Raw genomic sequence first — 25,706 nt, 5'->3', positions numbered from 1 at the left:
AATATTTATCAGATGATGCACCACAGTTAATGTTATATCATGTATAAATTTTGGGGATGCCCCAGGTCTACTACCTTAAGTGTATAAATCGGGCAAATAGGAAAAATGAGAAACATGCAAGTCAGAAACCCACCGACCTGATGATAGAATTAAACTCGTGGGTGATTTCTCTCTTTGAAAAGACAACCACTATTTGATCCCTGCATAACCGAATTTGTTCAGAAATTTGTTAACAGAATGTTGGAAAAATATGGTTTTTGACTTGCTTATCTATTCTTTGAATGTTCATTTTCAATGCATTTCACTGAAACTATAACTCGATTTACTAAAATGATAAAGAAAATTTTGTACTTTCCCTTGATTGTGTCGGTGCAAATAGACAAATTAAACTTTCAATGATCGCCTTTTTTCATACCATGTTTCACTCACTGCCTGAGACTTACAGAGACAGAGTTAACATTTAAATGTCGATATTGCTCTGTCGTAGTTAACCTTTATTGTAATATCTGTTTTATTCTTTATGAGTTTCATTATCAAAAACACGAAATTTGTATACTTAACATAAAAAATGAATATATTGCAAACAGTACAGTTCTAGCAAAGACAGTTACGGTTTACAAACTACTCTTAAATAGTTCAATGACCACGCAAATTTGTGGACAGGGTAATTTTACTCATCAAATTTTCATTTTTATTCTTATGCTTTATTTCGATGGCAACCACAAAAGATATCAAATAATCAAAGGAACCAAGATTCTAGAGGAAATCAAAATAATGTATTTTAAGCCCAAAGATAAGACATGGAAAACAGACAGATACAACAAAGAATATAAATAATCAAATTAATGCGTACAAAGCAACAAAAGTAAACGAGCAACTCGGACGCCACTAAAAACTATTATGAACCAGGTATATCTGTAGTTTAAGCCTTCTCTGCTTTTTAGAACATCCGCCGAGCTGCTCATAAAAAGTCAAGTCAACGTTAGACAAAAAAGGAAAGGAAAACGATGACACCTTGACCAAAAGGTTCTCATGGTGCAGATGGATACACCGTAATGATCCACGAGTTCGTGATGACGACAATAAAACTTCTGTAGTGATGACTTCAATCTTGAAGCAGCATAGCCCTTATCCAGTAGCCAATTTGTAAGAAGTCTAATGCGGTACAAAAAGTCTTCGTATTTACGGCAAGCTAAAACGCATAACGTATGAGTTGTGATATGAAAACCCAGGTGCTGACTAAATGTTGCCACAGATGAAATAAAAGTTGACAACACGGAATGAAAAGTCATTGTGTTTGTCGTATTGTTTGATAAGTAGGTCTCCTTTACCATTGATTTCGAAGTGTAGATGTGAGGCTGACTTCACAGTGTCTATAGTATCCTTTATCTGTTTCTTTAGGGTAGATGCTATCTATAAAATCCCCGTAACTAGCATTGTTTAACTATAATACACGATATCCCTTCCCTTGGATTAGACCAGCCTCATAAGAAAGAACGAATAGGTAACCGAGTAGAGGAACACAATTGTTCTCGTTGGAATGCCGACCTTTTGATGAAAGCGTCCACCACACAAAAAAAATATGTTATCGATAAAAAAATTCCAGCATTTGGAAAACTTCGGTAAATTTGGAAGATGAGTTGGAATCGTTCTTTTTTTTTTTTTTTTTTTTTTTTTTTTTTTTTTTTTTTTTTTTTTTTTTTACAATGTACGAAGAATCTTTACCAAGTACTATATATCTGTATAGGTGTACCATCAAATATACATCAAAGTTCAAGGGATATTGGCAAAAGGTAAAATCAACTTACATTACAGGAAATGTTGATGTCACTACCATGTAATGATCCAATTAAAACTTTCTTAGGTTCGATCCGGTAAAAGGTATCAACTTTATTCCAAAACTGTGCTCATTTTTAGTAAATACATGAGTGTCTTAACTGAATATTCATTTTTTCTTATATCGAGCAATTTGTAAACTTGATAAATAAATGTTTTTATTTAATTTGAATTGATTAATGATAGAACCAAAATTAATACGATTTTAGATTACATTTCTTTATTTGATATTTTGAATTTGGTGCTTTGTATTCTTCAGTTTCATCTCGTATTTCGTTTGTTTGTATGTTTGATTTCATCACCGGTGATACAAATGTAACTGACAAGATAACGATAAAACAAACGCGTACGAATTTGTGAAGACTTTGGTTTTGGAAACTTTTTACATAGTGTTTTCTATTTGCTGTTCTACATTTTTATCTACCATGAAAATATTCAATTTGGTGATATAAAATTATTGCTATTGACAGACGTAAAACGTTTTATGTGTTCATAATTATGTTTCCTTATTTCAATCTGCAAGAATATATCAATGCTTTTGCATGATATTGCATGAAATAAAACAAATGATATAAAACATTATTTTATCACGACTAGAGATGTTGACAGATTATGAAGTCAATCAATGAAGTTTCTATATCTGCACCTATGATATCATCTAAATATTCAACACCTCAGAATAAGTAAATAAAAATGTGTCCTGTTTTCTAAAAGAATAAATTACTTAAATTGCACAGGCTGTGTTCAATACCGTGAACTCTCTAAAAACAAAAATGTAACTTCAAATGTATTAAACGTATGCATCAAAGATACTCAAAACATTGTAATACAAAATGTATGCAAGAAATCATCCGAACTATCGATTTGTTTGTTTGTGTATGCTTCGATCTTAACAACTGTACCATTATCTGAAATAAGAGAATAAGTCTTGTCGATTTTGTCCTTGTCTTAACCCAACACTGATCTTTTAGGTATGACATTTGCCATAATGTATTAATCAGTCTGAATATAAATCTAGGCTCAGACTAATTGAAATATTGTAAAGATGAGATATGACTTGGTCAATATGTATGAATCTAACGAAAAAAAAAAACAAGGAATTTCGTAATTTTTGAAATGGTTTTTGGTGAGAATCATATGAATAATGACACACTATTACATAAGACCAACTAGTCACGTTAGAATGAAGCCGGGACGACAAGTACGGAGAGAAATACAGTGATAGAAACATAAGCGATGTTTAGGAGTAAACACTTCGAGAAATTAAGAATATGAGATGATGTTTTATTTTTCATGCATTTTATCATTTTTATGTTGCGCTAAATAACTTTACTAAGGTTGTTGTAGACTTAAGTGAACGATATAAATTTGACAAATAACGACATCACAAGAACTTTTGGTGTGGTTCAAAATTACACATCGTCCAATTGATAATGTCCTCATATAGTTTAACAGCTTAGGGTCAAATCATTCATATTATTGCGACGCGAATGTTATTTTACATTGTTTGTTTTTGTTTTGTTTTGTTTTTGTTTTGTTTTGTTTTGTTTTGTTTTTTGTTTGTTTTTGTCTTTTTTTCACTTATGTAAAAGTGTAGAAATTAACTGAAATACTAGATAAAAACTATGATTATGTATGGTTTGAGCATATGATATATGCACGAACTGTCGCGCAGTTTATACTTACAAGGAAAGAATGCAAAACATCTTCCTGATTCAGGTGTTGTTACATATGTAACATAGGGCAAAAATTTACAACAAACTGTACTATTCGAAAATCAAACCCAGAATCACAGGTACTGCAAGCCAACCCTCTTCCAACTGAGCTTAAGGAGTAGTCAATAAATGTAGCTATATGTAATTGAGCATGTTATTCAAATTTGTGGAAATACGATGCCGTGACACTTAGTTACAGAATGAAGTATAATTTAACTACAAAAAATGCTTTTATTTACTCTATAAATCGTATAGAAACACATGAAATGTATGTTTGTTTATGTGCAAAGGCAACTCTGACAATGCATACCATGACGTGTTCCTTGCACGTTAAAGAACCCTGCTGTGATATTTGATAGGAGTAGGAACCTTTTCGCTCCGCCACAGGAAGTTAAATTGCCCGATCCTACCCATCCCTTGATCTGTATGAACAAAGTTTGCACATAAGCTTTAAATATTTCCGATGTTTTCCTTGAAATACGCATATCCATGAAGGCATTGTATCATAAGTATAAGGTTTCATTCATGATATTTTAGCATTTTGTAATGCAATATAAAACGTAAATTGTGTATAAAAATGAAACTAAACATCAACCCTTTCCACTGTTAACGATGATTTAAAACAATTATCACCCAAAAAAGCCACGATAAAAGCTTTTTAAAACAGTTTACAAATAAATGCTCCACTTTAACACTGATCTCTCAAAAGTTACAAATTAAGATCAAAATCGTTTCCAACTGCTTATTCTAATGTTTTCAAGAACATGTGCTTCAATCTAAATAACCACATGCGCGTTTTACAATTACTTACTGTTAAGATACGAAGAAATAAAACCAGTTTAATATTATGTTCGAAAAAAAAACGTTTAAAATAACACTATTATATGACGTAACAAATGATTTACTATTGTGCTATAATGTAATGCGTAATTCGTGCTTTGGAATGTCGATAAATGAAAAAAAGCCTTATGCACTTTAATAGACATTGCTGGTACGCACTGGCTAACCCACGAGCATTTTGTCAAGCTAATTCATCATCTTTACACTGATTGATTACTTACATTTTGAACATTTATTCTTAATACGAAAGTACACAACAACTACTATTTTTTAGGCAACATTTCCATAGTATAAATTTCTCTTATTAACATATAATTCGCTGCTATGTGATCTTTTGTAATATTTTAAGTAGAAAAAAACATACGTTAATTCATTTTCGTGACAACAGGGTCTGTAACATATATTGTAAGCCGAACATCGTAAAGCGCCATATGTTAAATAAATGTCTTTTATTGAAAGAGAATAATTAACAATGATATAAAGACAAACTTTGTAATATGCAATCACCAGTATGATGCAATTATGAAGCTATTGTTGTATTTTGAGCATAAAGAATTTAAAGTACTAGAGCACCTATTTCAAACAGTACTGACAAGCTGTACTTGCCGTTAAATACACATGTTCTTGTGTGGCAGCTTTTTTCATGACTTATATTAGTTGATGTGTTTTATTTATGGTAATGGGATATATTTCATGAATTTCAGGACAATCGAACAGACCCTGAATTGTACTAGTCCTACACGCCTAGCCAGATCCTTATTTTGCTAGCTCACAGAAGAAGCAGTTCGCAGGTAGGCATGTCAACCCTCTTGGATACATTATTCTGACTTACATGCAGATCCAACCGCTATTCACAATACCCTTAAGTACCGCATGCTTGCCAGAAGCTCTAGCTACCAAATTTAAAGTGTTGGTGTGACTCAGTCTAAGATCAGACCTAAGACCTTCTGCACACGAGGCGAACACGTTACCATGACCCCACCATTACTAATATTAGATATGACAAGTGGTAGAAGGAAAATGCTAAAACATACCTATAACGATCATTATATATTGATGAAGAGTGACTTTATCATCACTACTTAATGACTTAATGACTTAAGGAGGTACACCACCTAGGGTAAGGGACAGGGTAAGGGACACAACTGTAAGAAATCATTGGAACGTTTGTATTCATCATTTTACAACAATCTCATGTAAGCATCAATGTGACTTGGACTGATTTCATTCTGTTTCATGGAAAAGCTTGAGGCTTTGGTGAAATTGAATATGTTACAAACATATCACTGATTTCAAGAGTAATGTCCCTTACCCTTGGTCTAATTCCTTAAAGAAGTATATAAATTGTCATTTTAAACACAAGATTTTTTTCCGAGTTGTAAAATCGTCTCCTGTTAATAATAACAAAAAAACTGCAGAAGCGAGTTCAAGGAAGCATTTTCTTACTCAAATTGTAAAAAGTTGCAAGCTACTCATGTAAATAAACTACAAGAAAACGAGACTATATAAACAAACATAAGCATATGTTTATAAGGGGAAAGTCATATTTTCATTTTCCAGTAAGATATACGACACATTAGAATGTGTAGATTACTGACATCCTCGTAACTAAATTTCAAATAATTTTGTACGAAAAATATACATGTATAGTGCAGAACTATTTATTTCAGAAATAAGTGTCGCGGACAATTTCGTAAATGTTACGTCTAGCACGAAAATATAAATAATAAAAATAAAAAACGTACAGCACGAATAAACAAAATACGTATACGGAATCATGTGTTATTATGAAATTTGTACAACTAACGTGTAAAACAAGATTTACGGAACATACTGTATTTAGAAAATGTAGTAAAATAAATATAGGGCTCAGGAACATCTGTGCTGTTATGACCTCAATAATACTTTGGCATTGATAAACGATTCTTTTGATTCCAATAGATTTTATTTGTGTTGAAAAGAAACAAGTTTGTCTTTATTATACCCCACTTTTGAGTAGGGTATATAGTAACAGGGACTTCGTCCACAATTCAGTTCGTATTTCGTCCTTTCTTCCGTTACATAAAGGGGTATCCGGTTACTCCTCCTACACAACAAATGGAATTTAATTAAACTTTCACAGAATATTTATTTCATTCTTTTTATGCACTTTCTATATTAGATTTTAATCCAGTTAAATTTGGAGGACAAAGGTTGCAAGCAATCAGAAGGGAGTAAGGACATCAAGTTTTTTTCTAGTTTTTTAACTTCCTATCTAATAGAATTAGTGTTAAGATATAATTTAAAGTAACTTACTTTACGTTCTACTTACATTCGTATTAAAATAACCGAGGTCTATTTTTTTTATTTCTACAATTACAAACGTATTAATCTTAGAACAAAAACATAAGTCATGTTTTTATTTGAACCTATCTGTAAACATGCAATGGTTTTGTAAAAACCACGTGTTGGCATATTAACTTATTTACAGTCTTTATCGTCAAATATGCAAACCAATTACTCACGTCTGTCTGATAAATGTAAAGTATATATCAGTTAGATTAAATGGAATTTTTAGGAAGTGAAATTGAAGGAAAGCAATATGTTAGGTCATTAATATTTCACTTGGCAAATTTCAAAGGTTATTGAGCGTCAGTTCCTGGACTTTGGTAATTCATATTCTTTTCATTAAAACTACTTACTACTTTGGTCACTACATAAAACTTTATCATTGGTTGAACGACAAGAGGTGATAATAGTTAAATCTCCTAAATCCGAAGAACATGACTTACTGAAATGAAGCAATATATATATTGGACCGTTGACGAGTAAAGCAAAACAAAAGGATGCTTTTAAAGTATTCAGGTATATAACATATAAAGTAAGACAAGTATTTCCGTTTTTGACACTTCTTTTGTTTCTATTAGTGTTATTGACCTTTATCCCCTTGCCTTCACCACAATCGAGAGACCATGCGCTTCCTCAAACCTTTTTTATGTTGGATGCCTGATGCAGCACTGAATTGGGTATTTTCGGATATCAGGTTTATGCTTTGAAATGACAGAATATTAAGCATAAATGTATAACATGACTATTTAGAAGAGGAAATAACATTGATATTCAAGACAAGAATAACCATAAATATATGATTAAAACGGAGAAGTCAGAGAGAGTGCCGTTAATATCAAAACCTTATAACATAAAGCAGTAATTGCTTAGCAAATTTGATATATTGACGTCATAACTGTTTTAGAAGGCAAAAATCATTGCAATTTAACATTAACGAGAAATAATTGAAAAAAAAAAAACAACATCGAATTAAAGTACAATCTACATGGTAAGAATTAAAGGAAAAATTATTAGATAGGAATTTTAGACTTCTGTAGCTATTCATCAAATGAATTGATCTTCAAAATCCAATTGTTATGTTTAAGATCTTTCAATTTTATTTTTTATACTAAATTTCATTTAAATCTATGTAAATAATAGTTGATCTTGGCAAACCTATTTTATATCAAAACATTATGCAGGAAATACACTGTTGACAAACACGAAGCATGAAGACCGTTAAAACGAAAATACAGTGGCGTAGTACTTGTAAGTTTTTTGAAAGATTTCGAAATAGGAAACATAACTTTGCAGTTCCATACGTTTCATGAATCAACTAAATGTCCAATCTGTGAATGAGCCCCATTAGTTTTATTGAAGTGTTGCTAAAAAGATGCGAATTAGACAATGGGTCTTTGAAGTTTAAAATATGTTTGACTTTGTTAAGAATATTTATTCTATATCCAATTATTTAAACTTTATCACACAATTATTTACAAATTATATTCTATTAACATCAATACCTCGTGTAATGATAGACATATTGGTGTAATTTAATTAATAATTGAACTATTTTCAAAGGAATGAATTTTCAACTAACGAAAGCAGATCTGTATTTTTTTGCAAATTCATTCTTAATTATAATATAAACATACAATTGGAACACTGATCATAGTTTTTTTATGTTATATTATTATAGTCCTGTAGCTTTATATGTAATTAATCAATTACAATGAAAGTGTAATGAAATATCGCATCCAATGATTGCTGTTGACAATAAAACAAATTTAATTCAATTATAAATGTGTAAGGCTTGTCGTCAGAAACATAACACAAACTCATGTATCAAGCATAGATATCCATATGCGTAGATACCACGGATATATATGTGTAAACCAGCCTCCCTGTTTTATTATCTGTATTTTCGTATTTTTTTTTCCTAACAAAGCTACCATAATTCCTGTTTTTACCGAACGTAATACTGACTAGAAACATATATATTTTTAAAAGGACCTAAAATACAGTTTTGCCACCAACGAAATCACCAAACGTTGCTTAAAATTTAATTTCCCAAGTTGTTTTATGTTTCGAGTAAAATATCCGATAAATGTTTAAACCAAAGCGCTGACAGCATACAATACATGTACCAGATACCAACTATATAGTAAATAATCATATAATACTCCTGCAGAACATTTCAGTTGTTCTTCTACAGTATGATATTGAATAGAACTTAATTTTCGTGATACTTTTATTCCCATAAGGCATATTATATCGTTTTCCAAGCCAAATGTAAACCAATATGCATTAGTTTTAGTCGTATCGACTTTACACCTACGCTGTTATATAGTATTACAGGCGTTAAAGTGATATAAACAATTTATTATTCTTTAAGAAATTGCAATGTCTTCTGTGGGATAGTTTCTCAATAAATGGAAACATATTCACAAGAGTAAATAATATGATACCAAAAGGAAAGTTTGTCGAACTTGTAGTTGGCCAAATTATAATCGTCTAGACCTCTATCGAAGAGCATCAGAAAACAATGATTGGTTTCAAGGTAAATATGTAATCAGGTTCAAAAGCAATGCTATTTTTCGTATAATCACTAAAATATCAGAGAATCAAGGAGTTGAATGTATACAACTTTGAATTAAATGTGCTGGCAGTTAACTTTATAGATCACTTATCAGTACTATGTTGTCAGTGTTTTTAGCAGATAAGACCACAGTGCTATATTAGAATGAACCCCTGTCATTTTATCAATCAATGACTCCATTCTGATATTATACATGAGTAGAATTTAATAGTTGGGAGTTATGTATTTAATCAGTGGTATGTCTAAATGCGAGCAGTTTTGATATAAGTTTAAAAAAACATAACTTTTATACGTTTGCTAAAGATAATCATCATTTTTTACTCAATTACCTTTTGAATTTGAAATCTATGACTGCTAGCCCATGTTAGAGTTTATTATATTATTTTCTTAGCATATATATAATGTTTCAAAGCATAGTGTACTCAATTTTAACGCAAGTATGCAGTTAACATCAAAATACAACTGTCATCAAATATTGACAAAAGTATGAATAAAAAACAACGCTAGCTCATAACCGTGTAATTTAGACGTTAATATCAACTCTACCATCGTTAGTCCATTTAATTTAGAAATTCAAATTCTATACATGAGTAATACATATTTCATATAAAAAGGTTTGTTGGAATAAAAACCTCAGCTTAAAAATTTCTCTTATTCATATTGTCCAGGTTTTTAAGTAAGAGATTATTGTATTAAATGGAAAATTTCAATAAAAAAAATAAAAACAAAACAAAGCCTTATTCAATAATAACTGATCAGAACAGTCATTATTGTATAACATATTTAAGTTAGCCCTTCTCCAATAAAATATATCAATGATGCTGAGTTGTGCAGGTTAAGTTAATGTTTTCTGCAAACAACCAAACTAAAAACACAAAAACGTTAACTTGCGTAATTACAAATTTAGGAAGTACTTACCTATAGTTTCCATAATTGATCTGACAATTTGAGAGGTTGGCAATGTATTTGAGAAGAAAATTTCATAAGATGATCGAATAATGCTTTCATACTTGAATCAAACAAGTTTAAAAATAATCTTACCACTGAATTGCATAAAGTATCCCAATTCAATTTGCGTTTCTCCTAAACTTTAAACACAACTTATCTGGTACAGAGTGGCTTGTAATGTTAAATACTTCTAGCTAAATGATATCTCTCTAATGCCATCGATTACTGCAGCTATCATACAAGCTTAGTGTTTTGCTTTCCAATAACGACGAGAGAAAATAATAGATAAATATACAGACATCAATCTTAAATCCCATCGGAAAAAATCATATATGCTACCCTGCTCAACACGTTGTAAATGAAACCCCAGATGTATTCTTTCTGAATATTTGTTTACAAAATAAACGAATAAAGAAAGATGAAGATTATTTTACTTAAGCAGGAGAAACATAAAGCTGTTTTTTACAAATATTATGATTGGCTACTAAATCTTGAAATTTAAGAAAAACAATCAATTAATACAAGGATTGAGTTCCAACAATGAACACGACAGTCATTTACTACCAATAGACAAGGCAATGTTAAAATTTGTTTTTATCGTACATGTTCAGTGTTGGTAATATGCAGACAATTATGACAATGTTTATTAAAATCAGAAGTGCCTGTGTTCGAAGAAAATATCTTGCACTTGAAATTTGTGTAGACAACTTTTTGCATTTGTTTTGAAATTGTTTTGAACATGGTTAATTAGACATTATCACAGTACAAATATATAATAAAAATATAAACACGACATGTCCATTACTCTCAATACCTAGAGTAGCAAAAATACTACGATTCGAGTTAGCTAATTGATACTCTAGATTTACTTTAACTTTGGTAATAGAAAATGCTATTATATTTCTTATGTGCATAAATTGTCGTCTTTCTTTTTTTTTCTATTAGACGAAAGAGAAAACTGAGAACTTTTTATTAGATATCCACAAATTTATCAGAATAAGAACTCGTGGGTGAAATGTAAAAAATATAAAATACTGAATCCGGATTTTACTCTTATGGAGATGTTTTCTAAAGTATCAAAATATTTTTACATTTGGCCCTTTGATGTATTCTTCAATCAAGAAATAAGTATATGTTGATAGTCGCATAATGATTTTAAGTACCATTCTTTGTAAGAATCAAGCAATGGGTGGTACATCATAATTCTCAGTTTCGTCTTTCTTACCTCAAACATATGTAATACATTTAGAAAACAACTAAAATGTCACTCAAATTTATCCTGAAGCATATGTGACGTAGATACATTTGACTGCTTATGTAAGGAAATATTGCAGAAAATTTTTGCTGCCATTTTTATGTAGTGCATTTCATACTTTGAGTTACCAATATCATAAAAAGGCAGGTTTTACAAACAATTTGATGGTTCTTTCTAGAGGTCATAATGTATACTTAAAACATTTTGCCCGATCCTTAGACGGAAAAGTACTTAAACTAGTCTAGATTTATGGCATCGTCGACATTTGTATTCTGTTACATATATATATATATATATATATATATATATATATGGTCTAGGGCGCTGGACTTAGTGCAGGCGGTGTTGCCATAGACGTCACATCGGTACGAGTTCGAGTCCCGAGGAGGGAACGGCCAAAAAGTTGCTTCGCAAATTTGACAGTTCTAACATCGTTGGGAATTTTCTGACCTTTCTATAAGTTATGCCAGAGCTTGCCGAAACTACGCAGACTTTTTGTATCGCGCTAGAAGTCTAACAAATAGGCTTCTGGAACAGGGTTATGTTGTTATAAGATTGAAGTCATCATTACAGAAGTTTTATGGTTGTCATCATGAACTCGTGGATTGTTGTGATGTATCCATCACAATGAAAACTGATTTATTCAACGGGTCATAGTTTACCTTTCCTCGTTTGTCTACCCCGGATTTACTTTTTATGAGCAACTCGGCGGGTGTTTCTAGAAAAGCAGAGGACGCTTACCCTACCGGTGCACCTGGTCCATGTTCCCAGTTTGTAGTGGAGTCTGAGTTGCTCATTTGCTTTTGTTACTTTGTATGTATTATTTTATTTACTTTATGTTCTTTGTTGTGTGTGTCTGTTTTCCATGTCTGGTCTTTGTCCCTGGATTACATTCTTTTGATTACCGCTATAACCTTGGTTCCCTTGATTACTCTTTACGTTATCTTTCCCGTATAAATTTGATCCGATAGAGCAGTGTAGCGAATAGAGTCGTCACATTCTGAGACGTTGTATAATATTGATTTGTTGTGACATGCATCATTAATTTGATCCACTATTATAAATAATAACATCTGAAATGAACTGTCCCGTACTACCATACATCGTGTACTAAGTTACAGCCCTAGATTAATCCTACGAGGAGGAATGACCCGGCCAGCGAAAGCTATATTTCTATATAACCTAGCTGGCAGAGTGGTCTAGAGCGCTTGAGTTAGTGCACGCGGTGTTTCCATAGATGTCACAGCGGTACGAATTCGAGTCCCGAGGAGGGAACGACCAAGAATTTGCTCCGCAAATTTGACAGTTATAACATCGTTGGAAATTTTTCAGACCCTTCTATAAGTTTACGTTATCTTCCCTGTATCAATTGATCCAATGGAGCAGTGTAGCGAATAGAGTCGTCACATTCTGAGACGTTTTATATATATATATATACAACGTCTCAGAATGTTTGAACGTTTAGTTCACAGTTATAATATGTGGCCCAAATGCATTTCATCCCGCTAGGACACATCGGTTTGACTCCAAACCCTCCTGTAGTCACTCCAATATAAAAATACGGGGTGCTAGGCGGAGCAGCAGTGAGCTCCAACCTGTGTGTTTGTCTTTGGTTTGACTCGTTCGGGAACCACGACTTCCACACCCAAGGCGAGCAGACAAGAAACCACGGAGACGTTCCCCGATATGAAACACGAACACATAGTTATCATTTAACAATAATAATATTACCATTGTATTCTTTATTCCTAGCTCATGGTTATTTTAAACGCATTGACCCTTTCGTAAAGCACTAACAGCAACTATTTTTTTCTCTAATAGATAATACATAAGCATAAAATACGATCCTCTTAGTTCCATCGTATTATATAGAATAAATGAAAAAAAGTAATTCAGACATTGCATGGCCGAAAATATTGCAGAATAATAATGCAGTTTCTCTGAATTGAAAATTGAATAATTGATATATAGACCGATTAAGAATTCAATTGCAATGCATGGGGTATCAGTATTTTTTAACATTCCTTGATCGTTTAATTTTTGTTCAGCTTTCAATCATGGAACTGTGTGTTAAGGTTTTTAGTTGAATGTGATTTGAAGCGTAAAACCTTTCATTTCACACCAATGTACACATGACATATTCATTTTAGAGAAGACATAAAAAAGTAGTTTTCGTTTCATGAACAAAGGATACTGTAAAGTGCTTGCTATGCATACAACTCTTTTAAATAATTAGATTTTCATATATTATCAATGGTTGGGTACACTACGGTATATGATAAATGAATAAAAGATAATAAAAATGGGAACATAGGTGCGTAGATAATTGGGTGTATTGTCAAGGTGGTTTCCATAGATTAAAAACGAACAAAATACAATCATTTTTATGATGGCCAGTATCGCTTTAATAATCCGTAATGTTTTGATGGAAGGTCCTCAGAATATGATAGTTATTGGTTTTTTAATCATATTAACCATTAAGGATTATGATGTGTTAGTTAATCTCAATAAATTATTTGTAATGATTGATTGATCAGATAAAGCATAAGATGTTATTGTCTTTAATGACATATGTTTTTAATGTTGGGCAATCTTTTGCATTACAATACACTGCATATAGCTTATTAAAGATTTATGAATTGATATTTATTTTTTATAATATCATTTTGTTTCCATATTACTTGTGTAAGAGTTATCAAGAGAAGCAAAATTCTAGCGGAAATCAAAAGAATGTAATCCTGGGACAAAGACCAGATATGTAAAACAGACAAACACAACAAAGAACATAAAGTAACTTAAATAATACATAACACGTATACTAGTTAGTTATTTCTTAAGATAAAAACAAACGAAAGCTACAACGAAATATAAAATATAAACCTTTAAGCTGTATTTTCATTATTCTTATATTTAAAATAAGAAAAAAAGTTAATTCTACTCATCTCTATTTGTTGTTTTACACATACACATATAACGCTTTGGATTTTATGATTCATATTTTGCCCAGAAACATGACCGCTTCAAAAGTATATATATCTAAAAACTACCTTTAAGAACAGGAAATTATGTTCGATATTCTAAATAGTGCAGTACATAGAAACTTTCAGAAAAAAAACTCAAAGATCAAAGAAGACTTTCGTATCAATGTCCATAGTCCTGATTTGGTACAAGCATTCTAACATAAAGTTGGCTTAACCAGGTTTGGTAGAAGAAAACTATATGTAACTCGCAAGCTATTGTTTTACTTTATAGTTTTAAGTATATAATAGCTTTCAATACCGTGAAGTGTGATGAACTCCTTAAGATTATATATAGGAATTTAATATTATTGTACAAAAGAGGTCTTCATACTGAATACCAAAATGAAATTCATTGAACAAGATCTTGTTCAAATAAGGCATAACAAGGTTAGAATTGTGTTATTTACTAGAAACAAGTTATTTTTTTCAAGATTCAATTTGCTTTTTTTTTTTTTTACATAGAATCAGTTCATAATACACTAGAGCATTTTGCCTACGTTTCAAATGATGTTGAGTGACCTGAACAACTCATGAATTCAGTAAAATATTATCTTACTTGGAATTGATAATAAATTTCGATAATATACATATGAAATAAATCCGATAATTTCACTTTCGTATTTTCTCCTGCTAAAACGTGACATGAATTTTAACGAACACATAATTTAAAACAAACAAAAGCAATACTTTATTGATAATATCGGATAATTAAAATTGGCTCGTACCATGAACTTTGAAGAATTAACTTGTGCTCGGAACAAGTTCGCACACTCGTAAAATCTGTGCGTTCTGTATCTTATTTATGCATTTTTTTTGGCATTTAAATTGCCTTTATGCCTATGAAAGATAATGATTAATTCTACCTTCAACATTTTGAGGAAAAAATGATAAGAGAGTAAAATCTTTACCCGTTATCAAATACTGAAAAAAATATTCAAAATTGCTATAGGCTAATTGAGCAACACAAATATCAGTTTTTAAAAAAATCTATCTTGCTCAAAACAAAATACCGTGATACACATCAGAAAAAAAGGTCAGGTTTTTAATGGTCGAAAATGATGACTAGTTCATGACGCAAATAATAACAGAAGATGGCAAATACGTATACAAATACGTATCACAACGTATACTTTTGGGTACTTAATTAAAGAAAGCGATTAACATACATTGTAACCAACACACATGAGATTCGTATGGTTTATTTGTGTTGTTACATGAACTACATAGCAATGGAGTTTTAACCAGACTTATCCATTACGTAATATTACGATACATGAGCCAAAAACTAAAAAAAAACAATGCTCTTATGAATATTAAAATATTAACAATGCTGATCCCTATTACTAGGCCACTAAACGAATATCACCTTCCTTTTAGCAGTATGCAGCGTTCAAAACTCACTCTATACTCTTCGGACAGCCATCTCAGAATATGCAAACATATCGATAAAAACCGGGAAAATGATTTTTTTTGTGAAGTTTGTTAAGTGGCAGTATTTAAGTGTTAACATTACTAACATAATGTGGTTGTAATGCACAACCAACTATGACTACTATAATTTGTTTCACTACTAAAGTACACCCAAAAACCTTAATATTTGGATTACATTGCATTTATGTATAAATTTACACTTATAAAAGTTATGAAGTGTAGTTTCTTTTGATATGGAAGTCCCTTGGAGATATTTTCATGTTGCCATTCAGAAGTTTTTTTGAGTTTACTTGGAAGTCACTTGGAAGTTATTTCAACTATCCACTTGGAAGTCATTTAGATTCACTAAGGTAATATTCCAATACTCCAAGTAATTCACTTCCGAATCAAATTTCCAAGTTGTTGACTTGGAACTTCCAATTGCATTTCGAAGTTGCTGACACCGTTTGCATGATACATATGTGAACAAATAACATGTTCCTTATTCATTATATTTTTATTCCAATTCCGACTTCGCAAATTGTTTTTGTGAAGGTCATCTAAACTTGATTTCCATGTGATTTTACTGTCATAGGTGCAGCATGTTTTGAGATGCATGATATATATTGGTGATTATTATCTTACTACTCCCATTATTTTTTACAAAAAAACATTCCGATTATCACCTTATTGGATCAATTATTTATCATTCTTTACGTAGAAAACGAAAACCAAATCTGATTAAAACGAAACAAATAATGCAGTGCAATAACGTTGGTTTAATACATTTTGATAGTTATACTTGCAGAAAATAACTTTAGAAGTTTTTGTGATTAGATTTGGTTGTGACCATCTCGAAGTGGGTGCAATCATTGATTTTACTGGCATAAGGTATGTAAAGGTTTAATTGTATTAAATCCTCGTACATCCTGAGGTCATAACTTCGATAGATTATAACTGTAAAAATACTCAAACATGATTTTAAAAACGTAATGTCTCCGTTTACACAATAGCTACTGGAATTGATCAAAGATATATGTGCATTAAATATATATTATTCAGTAGGTGTATGTTTCAGCTGCTCTTTCTATCTTCTATTTATCAAAATTGAAAATTGATAGGATAAACATGATAATTCTAGTGTAATAAGAAACTTCGATTAAACATTACTACAATGCAGGTATCGGTCTCAGAGGATGATACATGTCATTAAAAGTTTCTAAAATAATCAATAAAATCATGATAATGATATGGCTTGATGTGGTATACAGTTTCGTGTTTCCTTATCATAGCAACTTTATTAATTTTCAATTATAATTCACATTTTTTGCAGGAAATTTGAATTCATGGTTTGCCAAATTATGAACATGTATATTCATGTACATATACAATAGAACTTATTTGTTACCTTTTGTATCAACTAACTACATGTTTCCTTGTAATTTACTATAGTATTTAATACATACTTGACCGACAGCTTTTTTTATCACTGAAACAGATGGCAATCTTTCTGATTTGTGTCTAACAGGGCTTACAACAACTCATATTTAAGTAAATCAAAAGTTGCAAAGAGACTAATAGTACGACGCGTTTAATCAAAACATACAGATAGAGAACACAATTAAAGTTTTAATTTGAAAGCTAAACAAAATAATAGACAGAATTTTAAAATTTGTTGAATCCTATTAAAAAAGATTACTTATTGATTCAGTATACTTGTGCATATTTACAAAATTTGTCTATGTTTAAAACGATAAAAATGTTATACAGTTGTTTGATAAACCCCTTTTTTACAAACATTTGTCGGTAAATTTTTTTGTGAACGTGCACAATTGAAAAAAAGGGCAATATAGCCTATAATCACTAATTGTCTGTAACCCAGCTAAAACCCCATAGTTTAAAGCGTATACACGCATATAAATTGTCAATTAAATCCTTCTGTTAAACAAAAGTTGAGGAAAAGCTGTTGAATGGCAGTAATTAGGTAACACATACAACAAATGTAAATCATCAAAGTATTAAAGATTATATTTATATTACCTGATCTATGAAGTCTTTCCTGGGTGATAAGGAAACTGTCAGACCATATATATATAAATCACGTAAACGTCGACACTAACACCAATGGTTAAACATGAAAAACAAGTTCGTTTTGAATATATATTCGGATCGTCTACTTCATACAAAGTAATTTCCATTGAATTCCGAAATCACTTTATTTATACTAAACCTATTGTCACATTCAAAGTATATTTAGTGTTGAAAAACAGATGAGAACATGTTAATTAGCACAACAATGAACGCATATGCCGTTAATCAATACTTCTAATTATCTTTATTTATGACAATTGACATGACGATATATATTTGTGTTTAATATATAGATTTTTTACAACTTCTATGAGGAGCAAGTAAAAATTTATGAACTGTAATTTCATGCCTTATGTTTATATCTAATCTCAAATACGAGAGTATATAATCAGGGATCAAATAACAGAAAGAAAATTCATAAAGCATATCAATTAAAACATAAATAACTGACAATATCAGATAATATCTGCATCAGATATACAAAACTGTTTAAATAGAAATATTTAGAAAACAGAAACATAGTCTGGTGTCTTACGAATTCTTTCATGTCTTCTTGATTCAGCCGAAGACCTCTAATTAGTGCAAGTTTAAGAAATTTGCTACTCATTTTAAATACTTTGTCAGCCAGAACTATTGCATGACTAAGATATCCTTGTAGTATCAATATATTTTCAGAGTTGTTTTGTAAACTCGGCCAACCGGGCTATATAAAAATATAGTAATAGCCTAGCTGGCCGGGTGATCTATGGCTCTGGACTTTGTGTATGCAGCGTGGCCATAGATGTCACAACGATTCGAGTCTGAGTCCCGCTTTGCAAATTTAACAGTTCTACCATGGTTGGGAATTGTATAGACCCTTCTATGGGTACGTTATATTCCTTGTATCAGTTCGATCCGATGGAGTTGTGTAGAGAACAGAGTCGTTTATACATCATAGAATGTGACGATTCTGTTCGCTACACTGCTTTATTGAATCAAATTGATACAACCTACGCATAGAACATATATATTTCACATATTAATTTAATTCCATTTAATCTTAAGTCCCCAAAAATAAAAACCACGTAAATTTAATACCCCAATTCATAAACAAATCGTAAAATTAACCGCCATAAATTGTTTTCCTACATTGCACTTTCATATGATTAAAATCATCATAAATAATCAAGCTTCGTTATACTATTAAGATAAATCACGTAATATTGAATTAATTTTCCATGTTGATTAACTGTAATGATTCAAAATCTATTTTTCATCTTCATTTCCTGTTTCTAATCTATTATTGGGATATCATATAAAGCATATATATAGACTTTGCTTAAACAGTGTATACTGCTGCGATAACGAGTTGGTTGCACAATGAATATTCAGGTAGCGTGGTGTATTACAATATTATTTAAAACAAAGTTCATCAAACTATTTTCCGCTTAAAGGTGAAGGTACTGTGCAATAGTTGGTGTTTTAGGTCGCCCCGCTACTCTGTCAAGGTAGAGGGATATGATCGTGAATAGATCGAAAATAGATGTCAAGTGCAAGTACTGTAGCTTTAACGTAACGGGGGACGTTGAGGATCCTAATTATTCTTACAAAGTTAAGAGGGGATGTCCGTCAAAATCCTTAAGCATTTTAAAGGTTATTGAGGAAGAAGATTTATATTTCAACAATTATTTTAAGAAAAACAAAACGAACAGTACTGATTGAAACAACCATTAAAAAACAAATTAGCTTTTATTGACAAAATTAGATCATAAGAATATTGTTTAAAGTATAAAAGTGTTTAATATAATTATAATCTAATTATCATATTAGTTCCTTAAATCAGTTACTTAGAAATGCCTTTTTTTTTTTTTTTTTTTTTTTTTTTTTTTTTTTTGTGACCCGACCATCCAAACGATACAGCCTTGACGAAAATACACACTACTATAATAATAATCATAACAATACTCATTACGATCACGAAACTTCACGCTAAGATCGAATATACACATTACGATCATTCAAAAAAAAACCTTTTGTTATAAAAATATATACTACAATCTCGAAAGAAAACACCAATACCAGAAATATACACATAATATTGTTGAAAATACACGCTCCGTCATTGAAAATACACATTACGATCATAAAAGTACACAACACGATCATATAAATACAGTGAGATTATGAAAATACACATTACGATCATGAAAATACGCAACGATCGTGAAGAAAAGCAGCAATCTATAAATATATACTTCGATCACGAAAATACACACCAATATCATGACAACTCTCAATATGATCATAAGGGTACACATTCTGATCATAAAAATACACTCAGATCATGAATACACACGCTATGATCATTCATTATAAATCACTTTCAATCAAACACTCACTCTCAATTGTCAAAGTTTTTTAGGGACTAGCTATTAGTACTAGCATTTCTTAAAAACAGATTTTACTAACAAAGAGAAACTAAACAATTGAAGAGCAAAACTTTCAATTGTTTTCAATGATTGTGTAAAATCTAACCCCTCCTGTACCTTAAAAAATATTCATAAAATTTAAAGATACATTTGTTAGTGAAAATTTACAAACTTTTTGCCACTTGATGTGATTGATCGGATTCTGTTTAATTGCTTACGATGAATAACTTTGGTGAGTAAGCTGTAAGAACGCATTTATCCCTAAGACTTAATACATAGCACAGTAGGACTGTAAAATATGTATGATACTTTATAGTTTGTTTGACACCTACGTGAACGTTGAATCATTTATAATTAAAGTTCGGAAGCTAGATTTTCAATATAATTTATCAAAATGATGAGTACAAATGAGATTTTCTACCATTATAATTAGAAATAATATATGTTGTTAGGGTGTTTTGAGGTGCAGAAATTTGTACTCAAATATGGTAAAAAGTTTATTGAACATATACAAACGTATCTGAAAGAGTATTCAACAATCTAAAATACTTTAACCACGACTGAGTGGGGAATATTGTATACAAGGTACCAAGTTTCCCTTTTACCTTGCGCTATAGACTACATTCTGAAAAAAATAACGCCAACATTGTTATTTGGAAGGCATATCTGCAGTGTTTGGTGAGAAAGTAAACGAACGTTTGTCTGTGCGTGGAGATTGACACGGAATACGAATGTCGGAACGTTAAAAGAAAAAAAAACAGCTAGATAAATTACGGTTATTAACTCTTCTTGAAACCAATGTTTTGATTAGTACCTATTTTGTTGTTGCTCCATTTGTTTATTTTTTTTTATTTCGGCCATATTCATGCGCATTACGAACTGTAATGCATTTCTAAATATTTTACGTACGAAGTTTTCTGCGAAAACCGTAAATTATTAAAATAATTATTCAATCAGTGTTGATTATAAAATCATTAACAGTATTTGATAGTTTGTTATACTTACCGTCTTTATATACTACTGTTATGTGCTTCAAGATTGAAGTCATCACTACAGAAGTTTCATGTTCGTCATCATGAACTTATGGATCATTTCGGTGTATCCATATGCACCAGGAACACAAACTGATTTGTTCAACAAGTCTTAGATTTCCTTTCCTCTTTCGTATACCCTGGACTTAACGTTTTATGGGCAACTCGGTGGGTGTTTCTAGAAAAGCAAAGCACGCTTAACCCTGGTGCACCCGGTCCATGCTCCCAGTTTTTAGTGGAGTCAGAGTTTCTCATTTACTTCTGTTACTTTGTATGTATTATTGTATTTACTTTATGTTCTTTGTTGTGTTTGTCTGTTTTCCATTTGTGGTCTTTGTTCCTGGATTGCAATCTTATGATTTCCGCTAGAATCTAGGTTCCCTTGATTACTTTTTCGATCACGTTTTGAAATAGTGATCGCCAAATGATAAATCGTAGATGAACATCTTATCTTAGATTCGTGTTCAGCCAATTACACAACATAAACATGAACAAAACAAAACAAAACAACTATCTATGGAACATTTTCTGTTTTTAACGTAAAATATACTAATTAAAGATTCATGGTATAAACATATTTTCATTAAACCAACAATTTTTATCAACAAATTCCGGTATCATCATAGTATCATACTACGTAGTGAGTAAAATGCAAGAAGTCGTATATCTTAAGTCTATAAAATAAATTTCTTTTCTTGTTATTGTTCATATTTTCATATGAAGCTGACTTTAGAGCTGATCTGATCCGATAGAAAGGGCATCGTTTAGCTAGATCCTTTAATCTAAGTTTTCGCTATATAGATGACGTACTCTCGTTAAACAATCCTAGTTTCGGGGACTTGATACATCGTATTTACCCCCAAAGAACTTGAGATAAAAAATACTACAGAAACTGTAAAGTCAGCCTCATATCTTGACCTACACTTAGAGATCGATGGTAAAGGAAAACTATTGTCCAAACTCTACGACATACGTGATGACTTCATTCAAAATTGTCAACTTTCCGTTCATCTGTGGCAACATCCTTTCGGCACCTCTGTATGGCCTTTTCATATCACAACTCATACGTTATGCCAGAGTTTGCCGTAACTACGCAGACTATCGCGCTAGGACTCTTACAGTTAGGCTTCTGGGACAGTGTTATGTTGTTATAAGATTGAAGTCATCACTACAGAAGTTTAATGGTCGTCATTATGAACTCATGGATCGTTACGGTGTATCCATCTGCACCATGAAAACTGATGTGTTCATCGTGTCATATTTTTCCTTTCCTCTTTCGTCTAGTTTTTAGTGGAGTCTGAGTAGCTCATTTTCTTTTGTTACTTTGTACGTATTATTTTAGATACTTAATGTTCTTTGTTGTGTATGTCTGTTTTCCATATTTGGTCTTTGACCCCGGATTACATTCTTTTGATTTCCACTAGAACCATCGTTCCTTTGATTGCTCTTAGAACCATGAATTGTTCATACAAAATAATGGTTTCATAGTATGCGCGAGTTTTTCTTCTAAATGTAAGTTTTGCTTTCAATAATATGTGATTGTATACATTGTTACCTGAACGAAGACATTAAAATGGCTTCATTAGGATGGTCATTATGGAATGTTTCTTATAAATATATTACCTTTATTCTTATTTGTGGGTATTAAAGAGATTTGAACGATATGAAGAGGCTTATAAGTAACAAACAAAAACACCCTTGTCGACTTTTTTTTTCTATATATGTTAAAAGAAAACCTTTTATATCACATTTCAATAATTTTTCTGATAATACAAGCCTGCATAAAACGTTACAAAAGATTACTTCTGTTAATATAAAATACAGACAACTTATAGAAGGATAGGGTAAAGTAAATTATGTAAAGGAAGATGAAGCTTATTACATGTAGTTTCAAATATTTTCCTAGATTATTATTGATTTTTTTAAGACTTATTATCTTAGCAGTGTGCGGTTGGTGCCATTATCACTTACATTTCAAAGACATACAGTTCAAAGACTACAATAAATCACATTAAAATTCGTAATCTCATGTTTTGATGTAGTGTATGTTTTGAAAGTATGAATTGAAGGTTAAAAACTGGCTTGATTTGACTAAAAATAGAACAAACATTATTCGCAATAACAAAGTTAAATTATGTTACGAGTTTCAATGCAACAGACTCCTTTTTGAAATAAATATCGGAACAAAAAATACGTTTTAAAATAAATTCTTCTTTTAAATTATAGATATGAACTAATGGAAAACAAAGATCAATTTCTTTTTTATGAAAATCATTCTTTACATTTTTTTCATGAATTTACATATTTGTCTTTCAATTATCATGTTTTTTTTTTTTTTTGCTTTATATTCAGAGGAATGTTTTAGGTTCATATATTTTTCATTTTTTGCATGAAATAACACGAGATTTATGTCTTATTGAATATTTTACCAAACATTACATGAACATAACTTTTTTATAGTGAACGTTAACAAGCACTAAGACTGCCAAACAGTGCATTTATTTTACTACATGAAAGAGTGTTATGTTAAATTCGTGTTTGATGCTTTATCAATGTTATGAGCGATTTTGTAATAAAAGCTTTGCATGCATTTGTGTTCTGTTTGAATCATGTCAAGTAGGGTTTTAAGGAATAAGTAGCAATAACATTCACATTGACTGAACTGTGAAGTGAAACATAGTCTTTTATGCACTGGTTTTCAGATATGCGAAAACGATGATAAAAAACCACGCTTGAAACAAAGTACAACGTATCGACGTACAAATAAATAAAAAAGTAGGTTGAACATTAAACAAAATTGCATAATTGACTACCCATACTCATAATTGTTTTAAATAATGTTTATTATTGTTTTCACAATTATAGATACTTAAATGCCTTTTGATGAAATCCCCATTCTAAATGCGTACATTTTACTCCACTTACACGTCGCTAATTATTTCAAATGACCACCATCATATCCAAATCTTCAAATATAATACAATAATGCAGTTATCTCCTAGTTTTTTTTATATATGGTAATGTGTATCTTGTAATGGTGATGAAGAATTTTTAATTGTGAATATGTTTTGGAAAAAACGTTATTTGTATATAAATTGAATTCAGTTTAATAAAAACAACAAGACAATAATAATATAATTATGATATAATATAATGTTATTATAAAATAAACAAATTCAACGGACGTTCTATACGATATTGAGATGTTTCTGTGGGGAAAGGGGATGGAAATAATTGAGGAATGTTATATGTTTTAAATGAAAAATTTTAACCAAACGGCGGCTGTTATTGTAATGTACTGTGGCGAATCTAGGGAAAGGGGTCACCAATGATTGGAAACCTTAAGGGTTTTTGTACAAGGAAAAAAACAAATATCTTAATGTATCTAGAGTGTTCATCGACCTCCACACTTTTACTTTACTGAATTTTCTTACTTAGTGTTGCCTTTAGAAATACATATCAATATTTATTAAAGTAAAGGCAAATGTAAGATAAACATTTCTCTTATTGACATACCCAGGTGCGGCCATTGACTTTTGTTCACTTTTATTACCACAATACACATTGTAGATAAATTTAATTCAATATTAAATAACCTTTGAAAAATAAATCAATTAATAGTTTGTTGTGGTTTAATAGTGTAATAGAAAAGATGTCCACATAGTATTAATGATATTTTTATCATCAAAGAAAGCTGCTTCATGTTGAAAGTCTCGTCAGAAAAGACGTGGAAATAGTTGCTCTTCTGTCCGAGTCTGCATTTATGAGAGAGTAATCAAGGGAACCAAGGTTATAGCGGTAATCAAAAGAATGTAACCCAGGGACAAAGACCAGACATGGAAAACAAACATACACAACAAAGAACATAAAGTAACTAAAATCATACACACAAAGTAAGAAAAGCAAATGAGCAACTCGGACTCTACTAAAAACTGGGAGCATGGACCAGGTGCACCGGTAGGGTAAGCGTCCTCTGCTTTTCTAGAAACACCCGCCGAGTTGCTCATAAAAAGTCAAGTTCGGGGTAGACAAACGAGGAAAGGAAAACTATGACCCGTTGAATAAATCAGCTTTCATGGTGCAGATGGTGAGGGTTTTAATTATAAATCTAATGCAATTATCAACGCCGCCTGTGATATAAACTAGTGGCTGTTAAAGGTTGATTCTAACACCACAAAGTCAATAACAAAATAATTTATTTTTATTTCCCTCATTATGAATAAACAAAATTAACATAACTGTTTTC

At 31.1% G+C, this 25,706-nt stretch overlaps 1 protein-coding gene across 3 annotated transcripts in view; it reads right to left on the bottom strand.

The window, feature by feature from the left end:
* The window catches only part of LOC148612346 (FMRFamide receptor-like), a 48,130-nt gene extending 29,936 nt beyond the window's left edge, over positions 1 to 18,194 (bottom strand). Inside the window, exon 1 of one of the 3 annotated variants that reach the window (XM_088593689.1) lies at positions 17,971 to 18,194. The gene's annotated coding sequence lies outside the window, so the exon portion shown is untranslated. Of the gene's footprint in view, positions 1 to 10,215; positions 10,638 to 17,970 lie in introns of those variants that run through there. The other 2 variants (XM_088593688.1, XM_088593691.1) reach the window with 2 other exon arrangements.
* Between the last annotated feature and the right edge of the window lie 7,512 nt (positions 18,195 to 25,706).

This window comes from Perna viridis, chromosome 7 (genome assembly GCF_037379345.1).
Source record: "Perna viridis isolate PV_CMFRI_1.1 ecotype Kerala chromosome 7, ASM3737934v1, whole genome shotgun sequence".
NCBI lineage: Eukaryota > Metazoa > Mollusca > Bivalvia > Mytilida > Mytilidae > Perna > Perna viridis.
The sequence above is the reverse complement of the archived record's forward strand: the minus strand, read 5'-3'. Positions and strand labels throughout refer to the sequence as shown.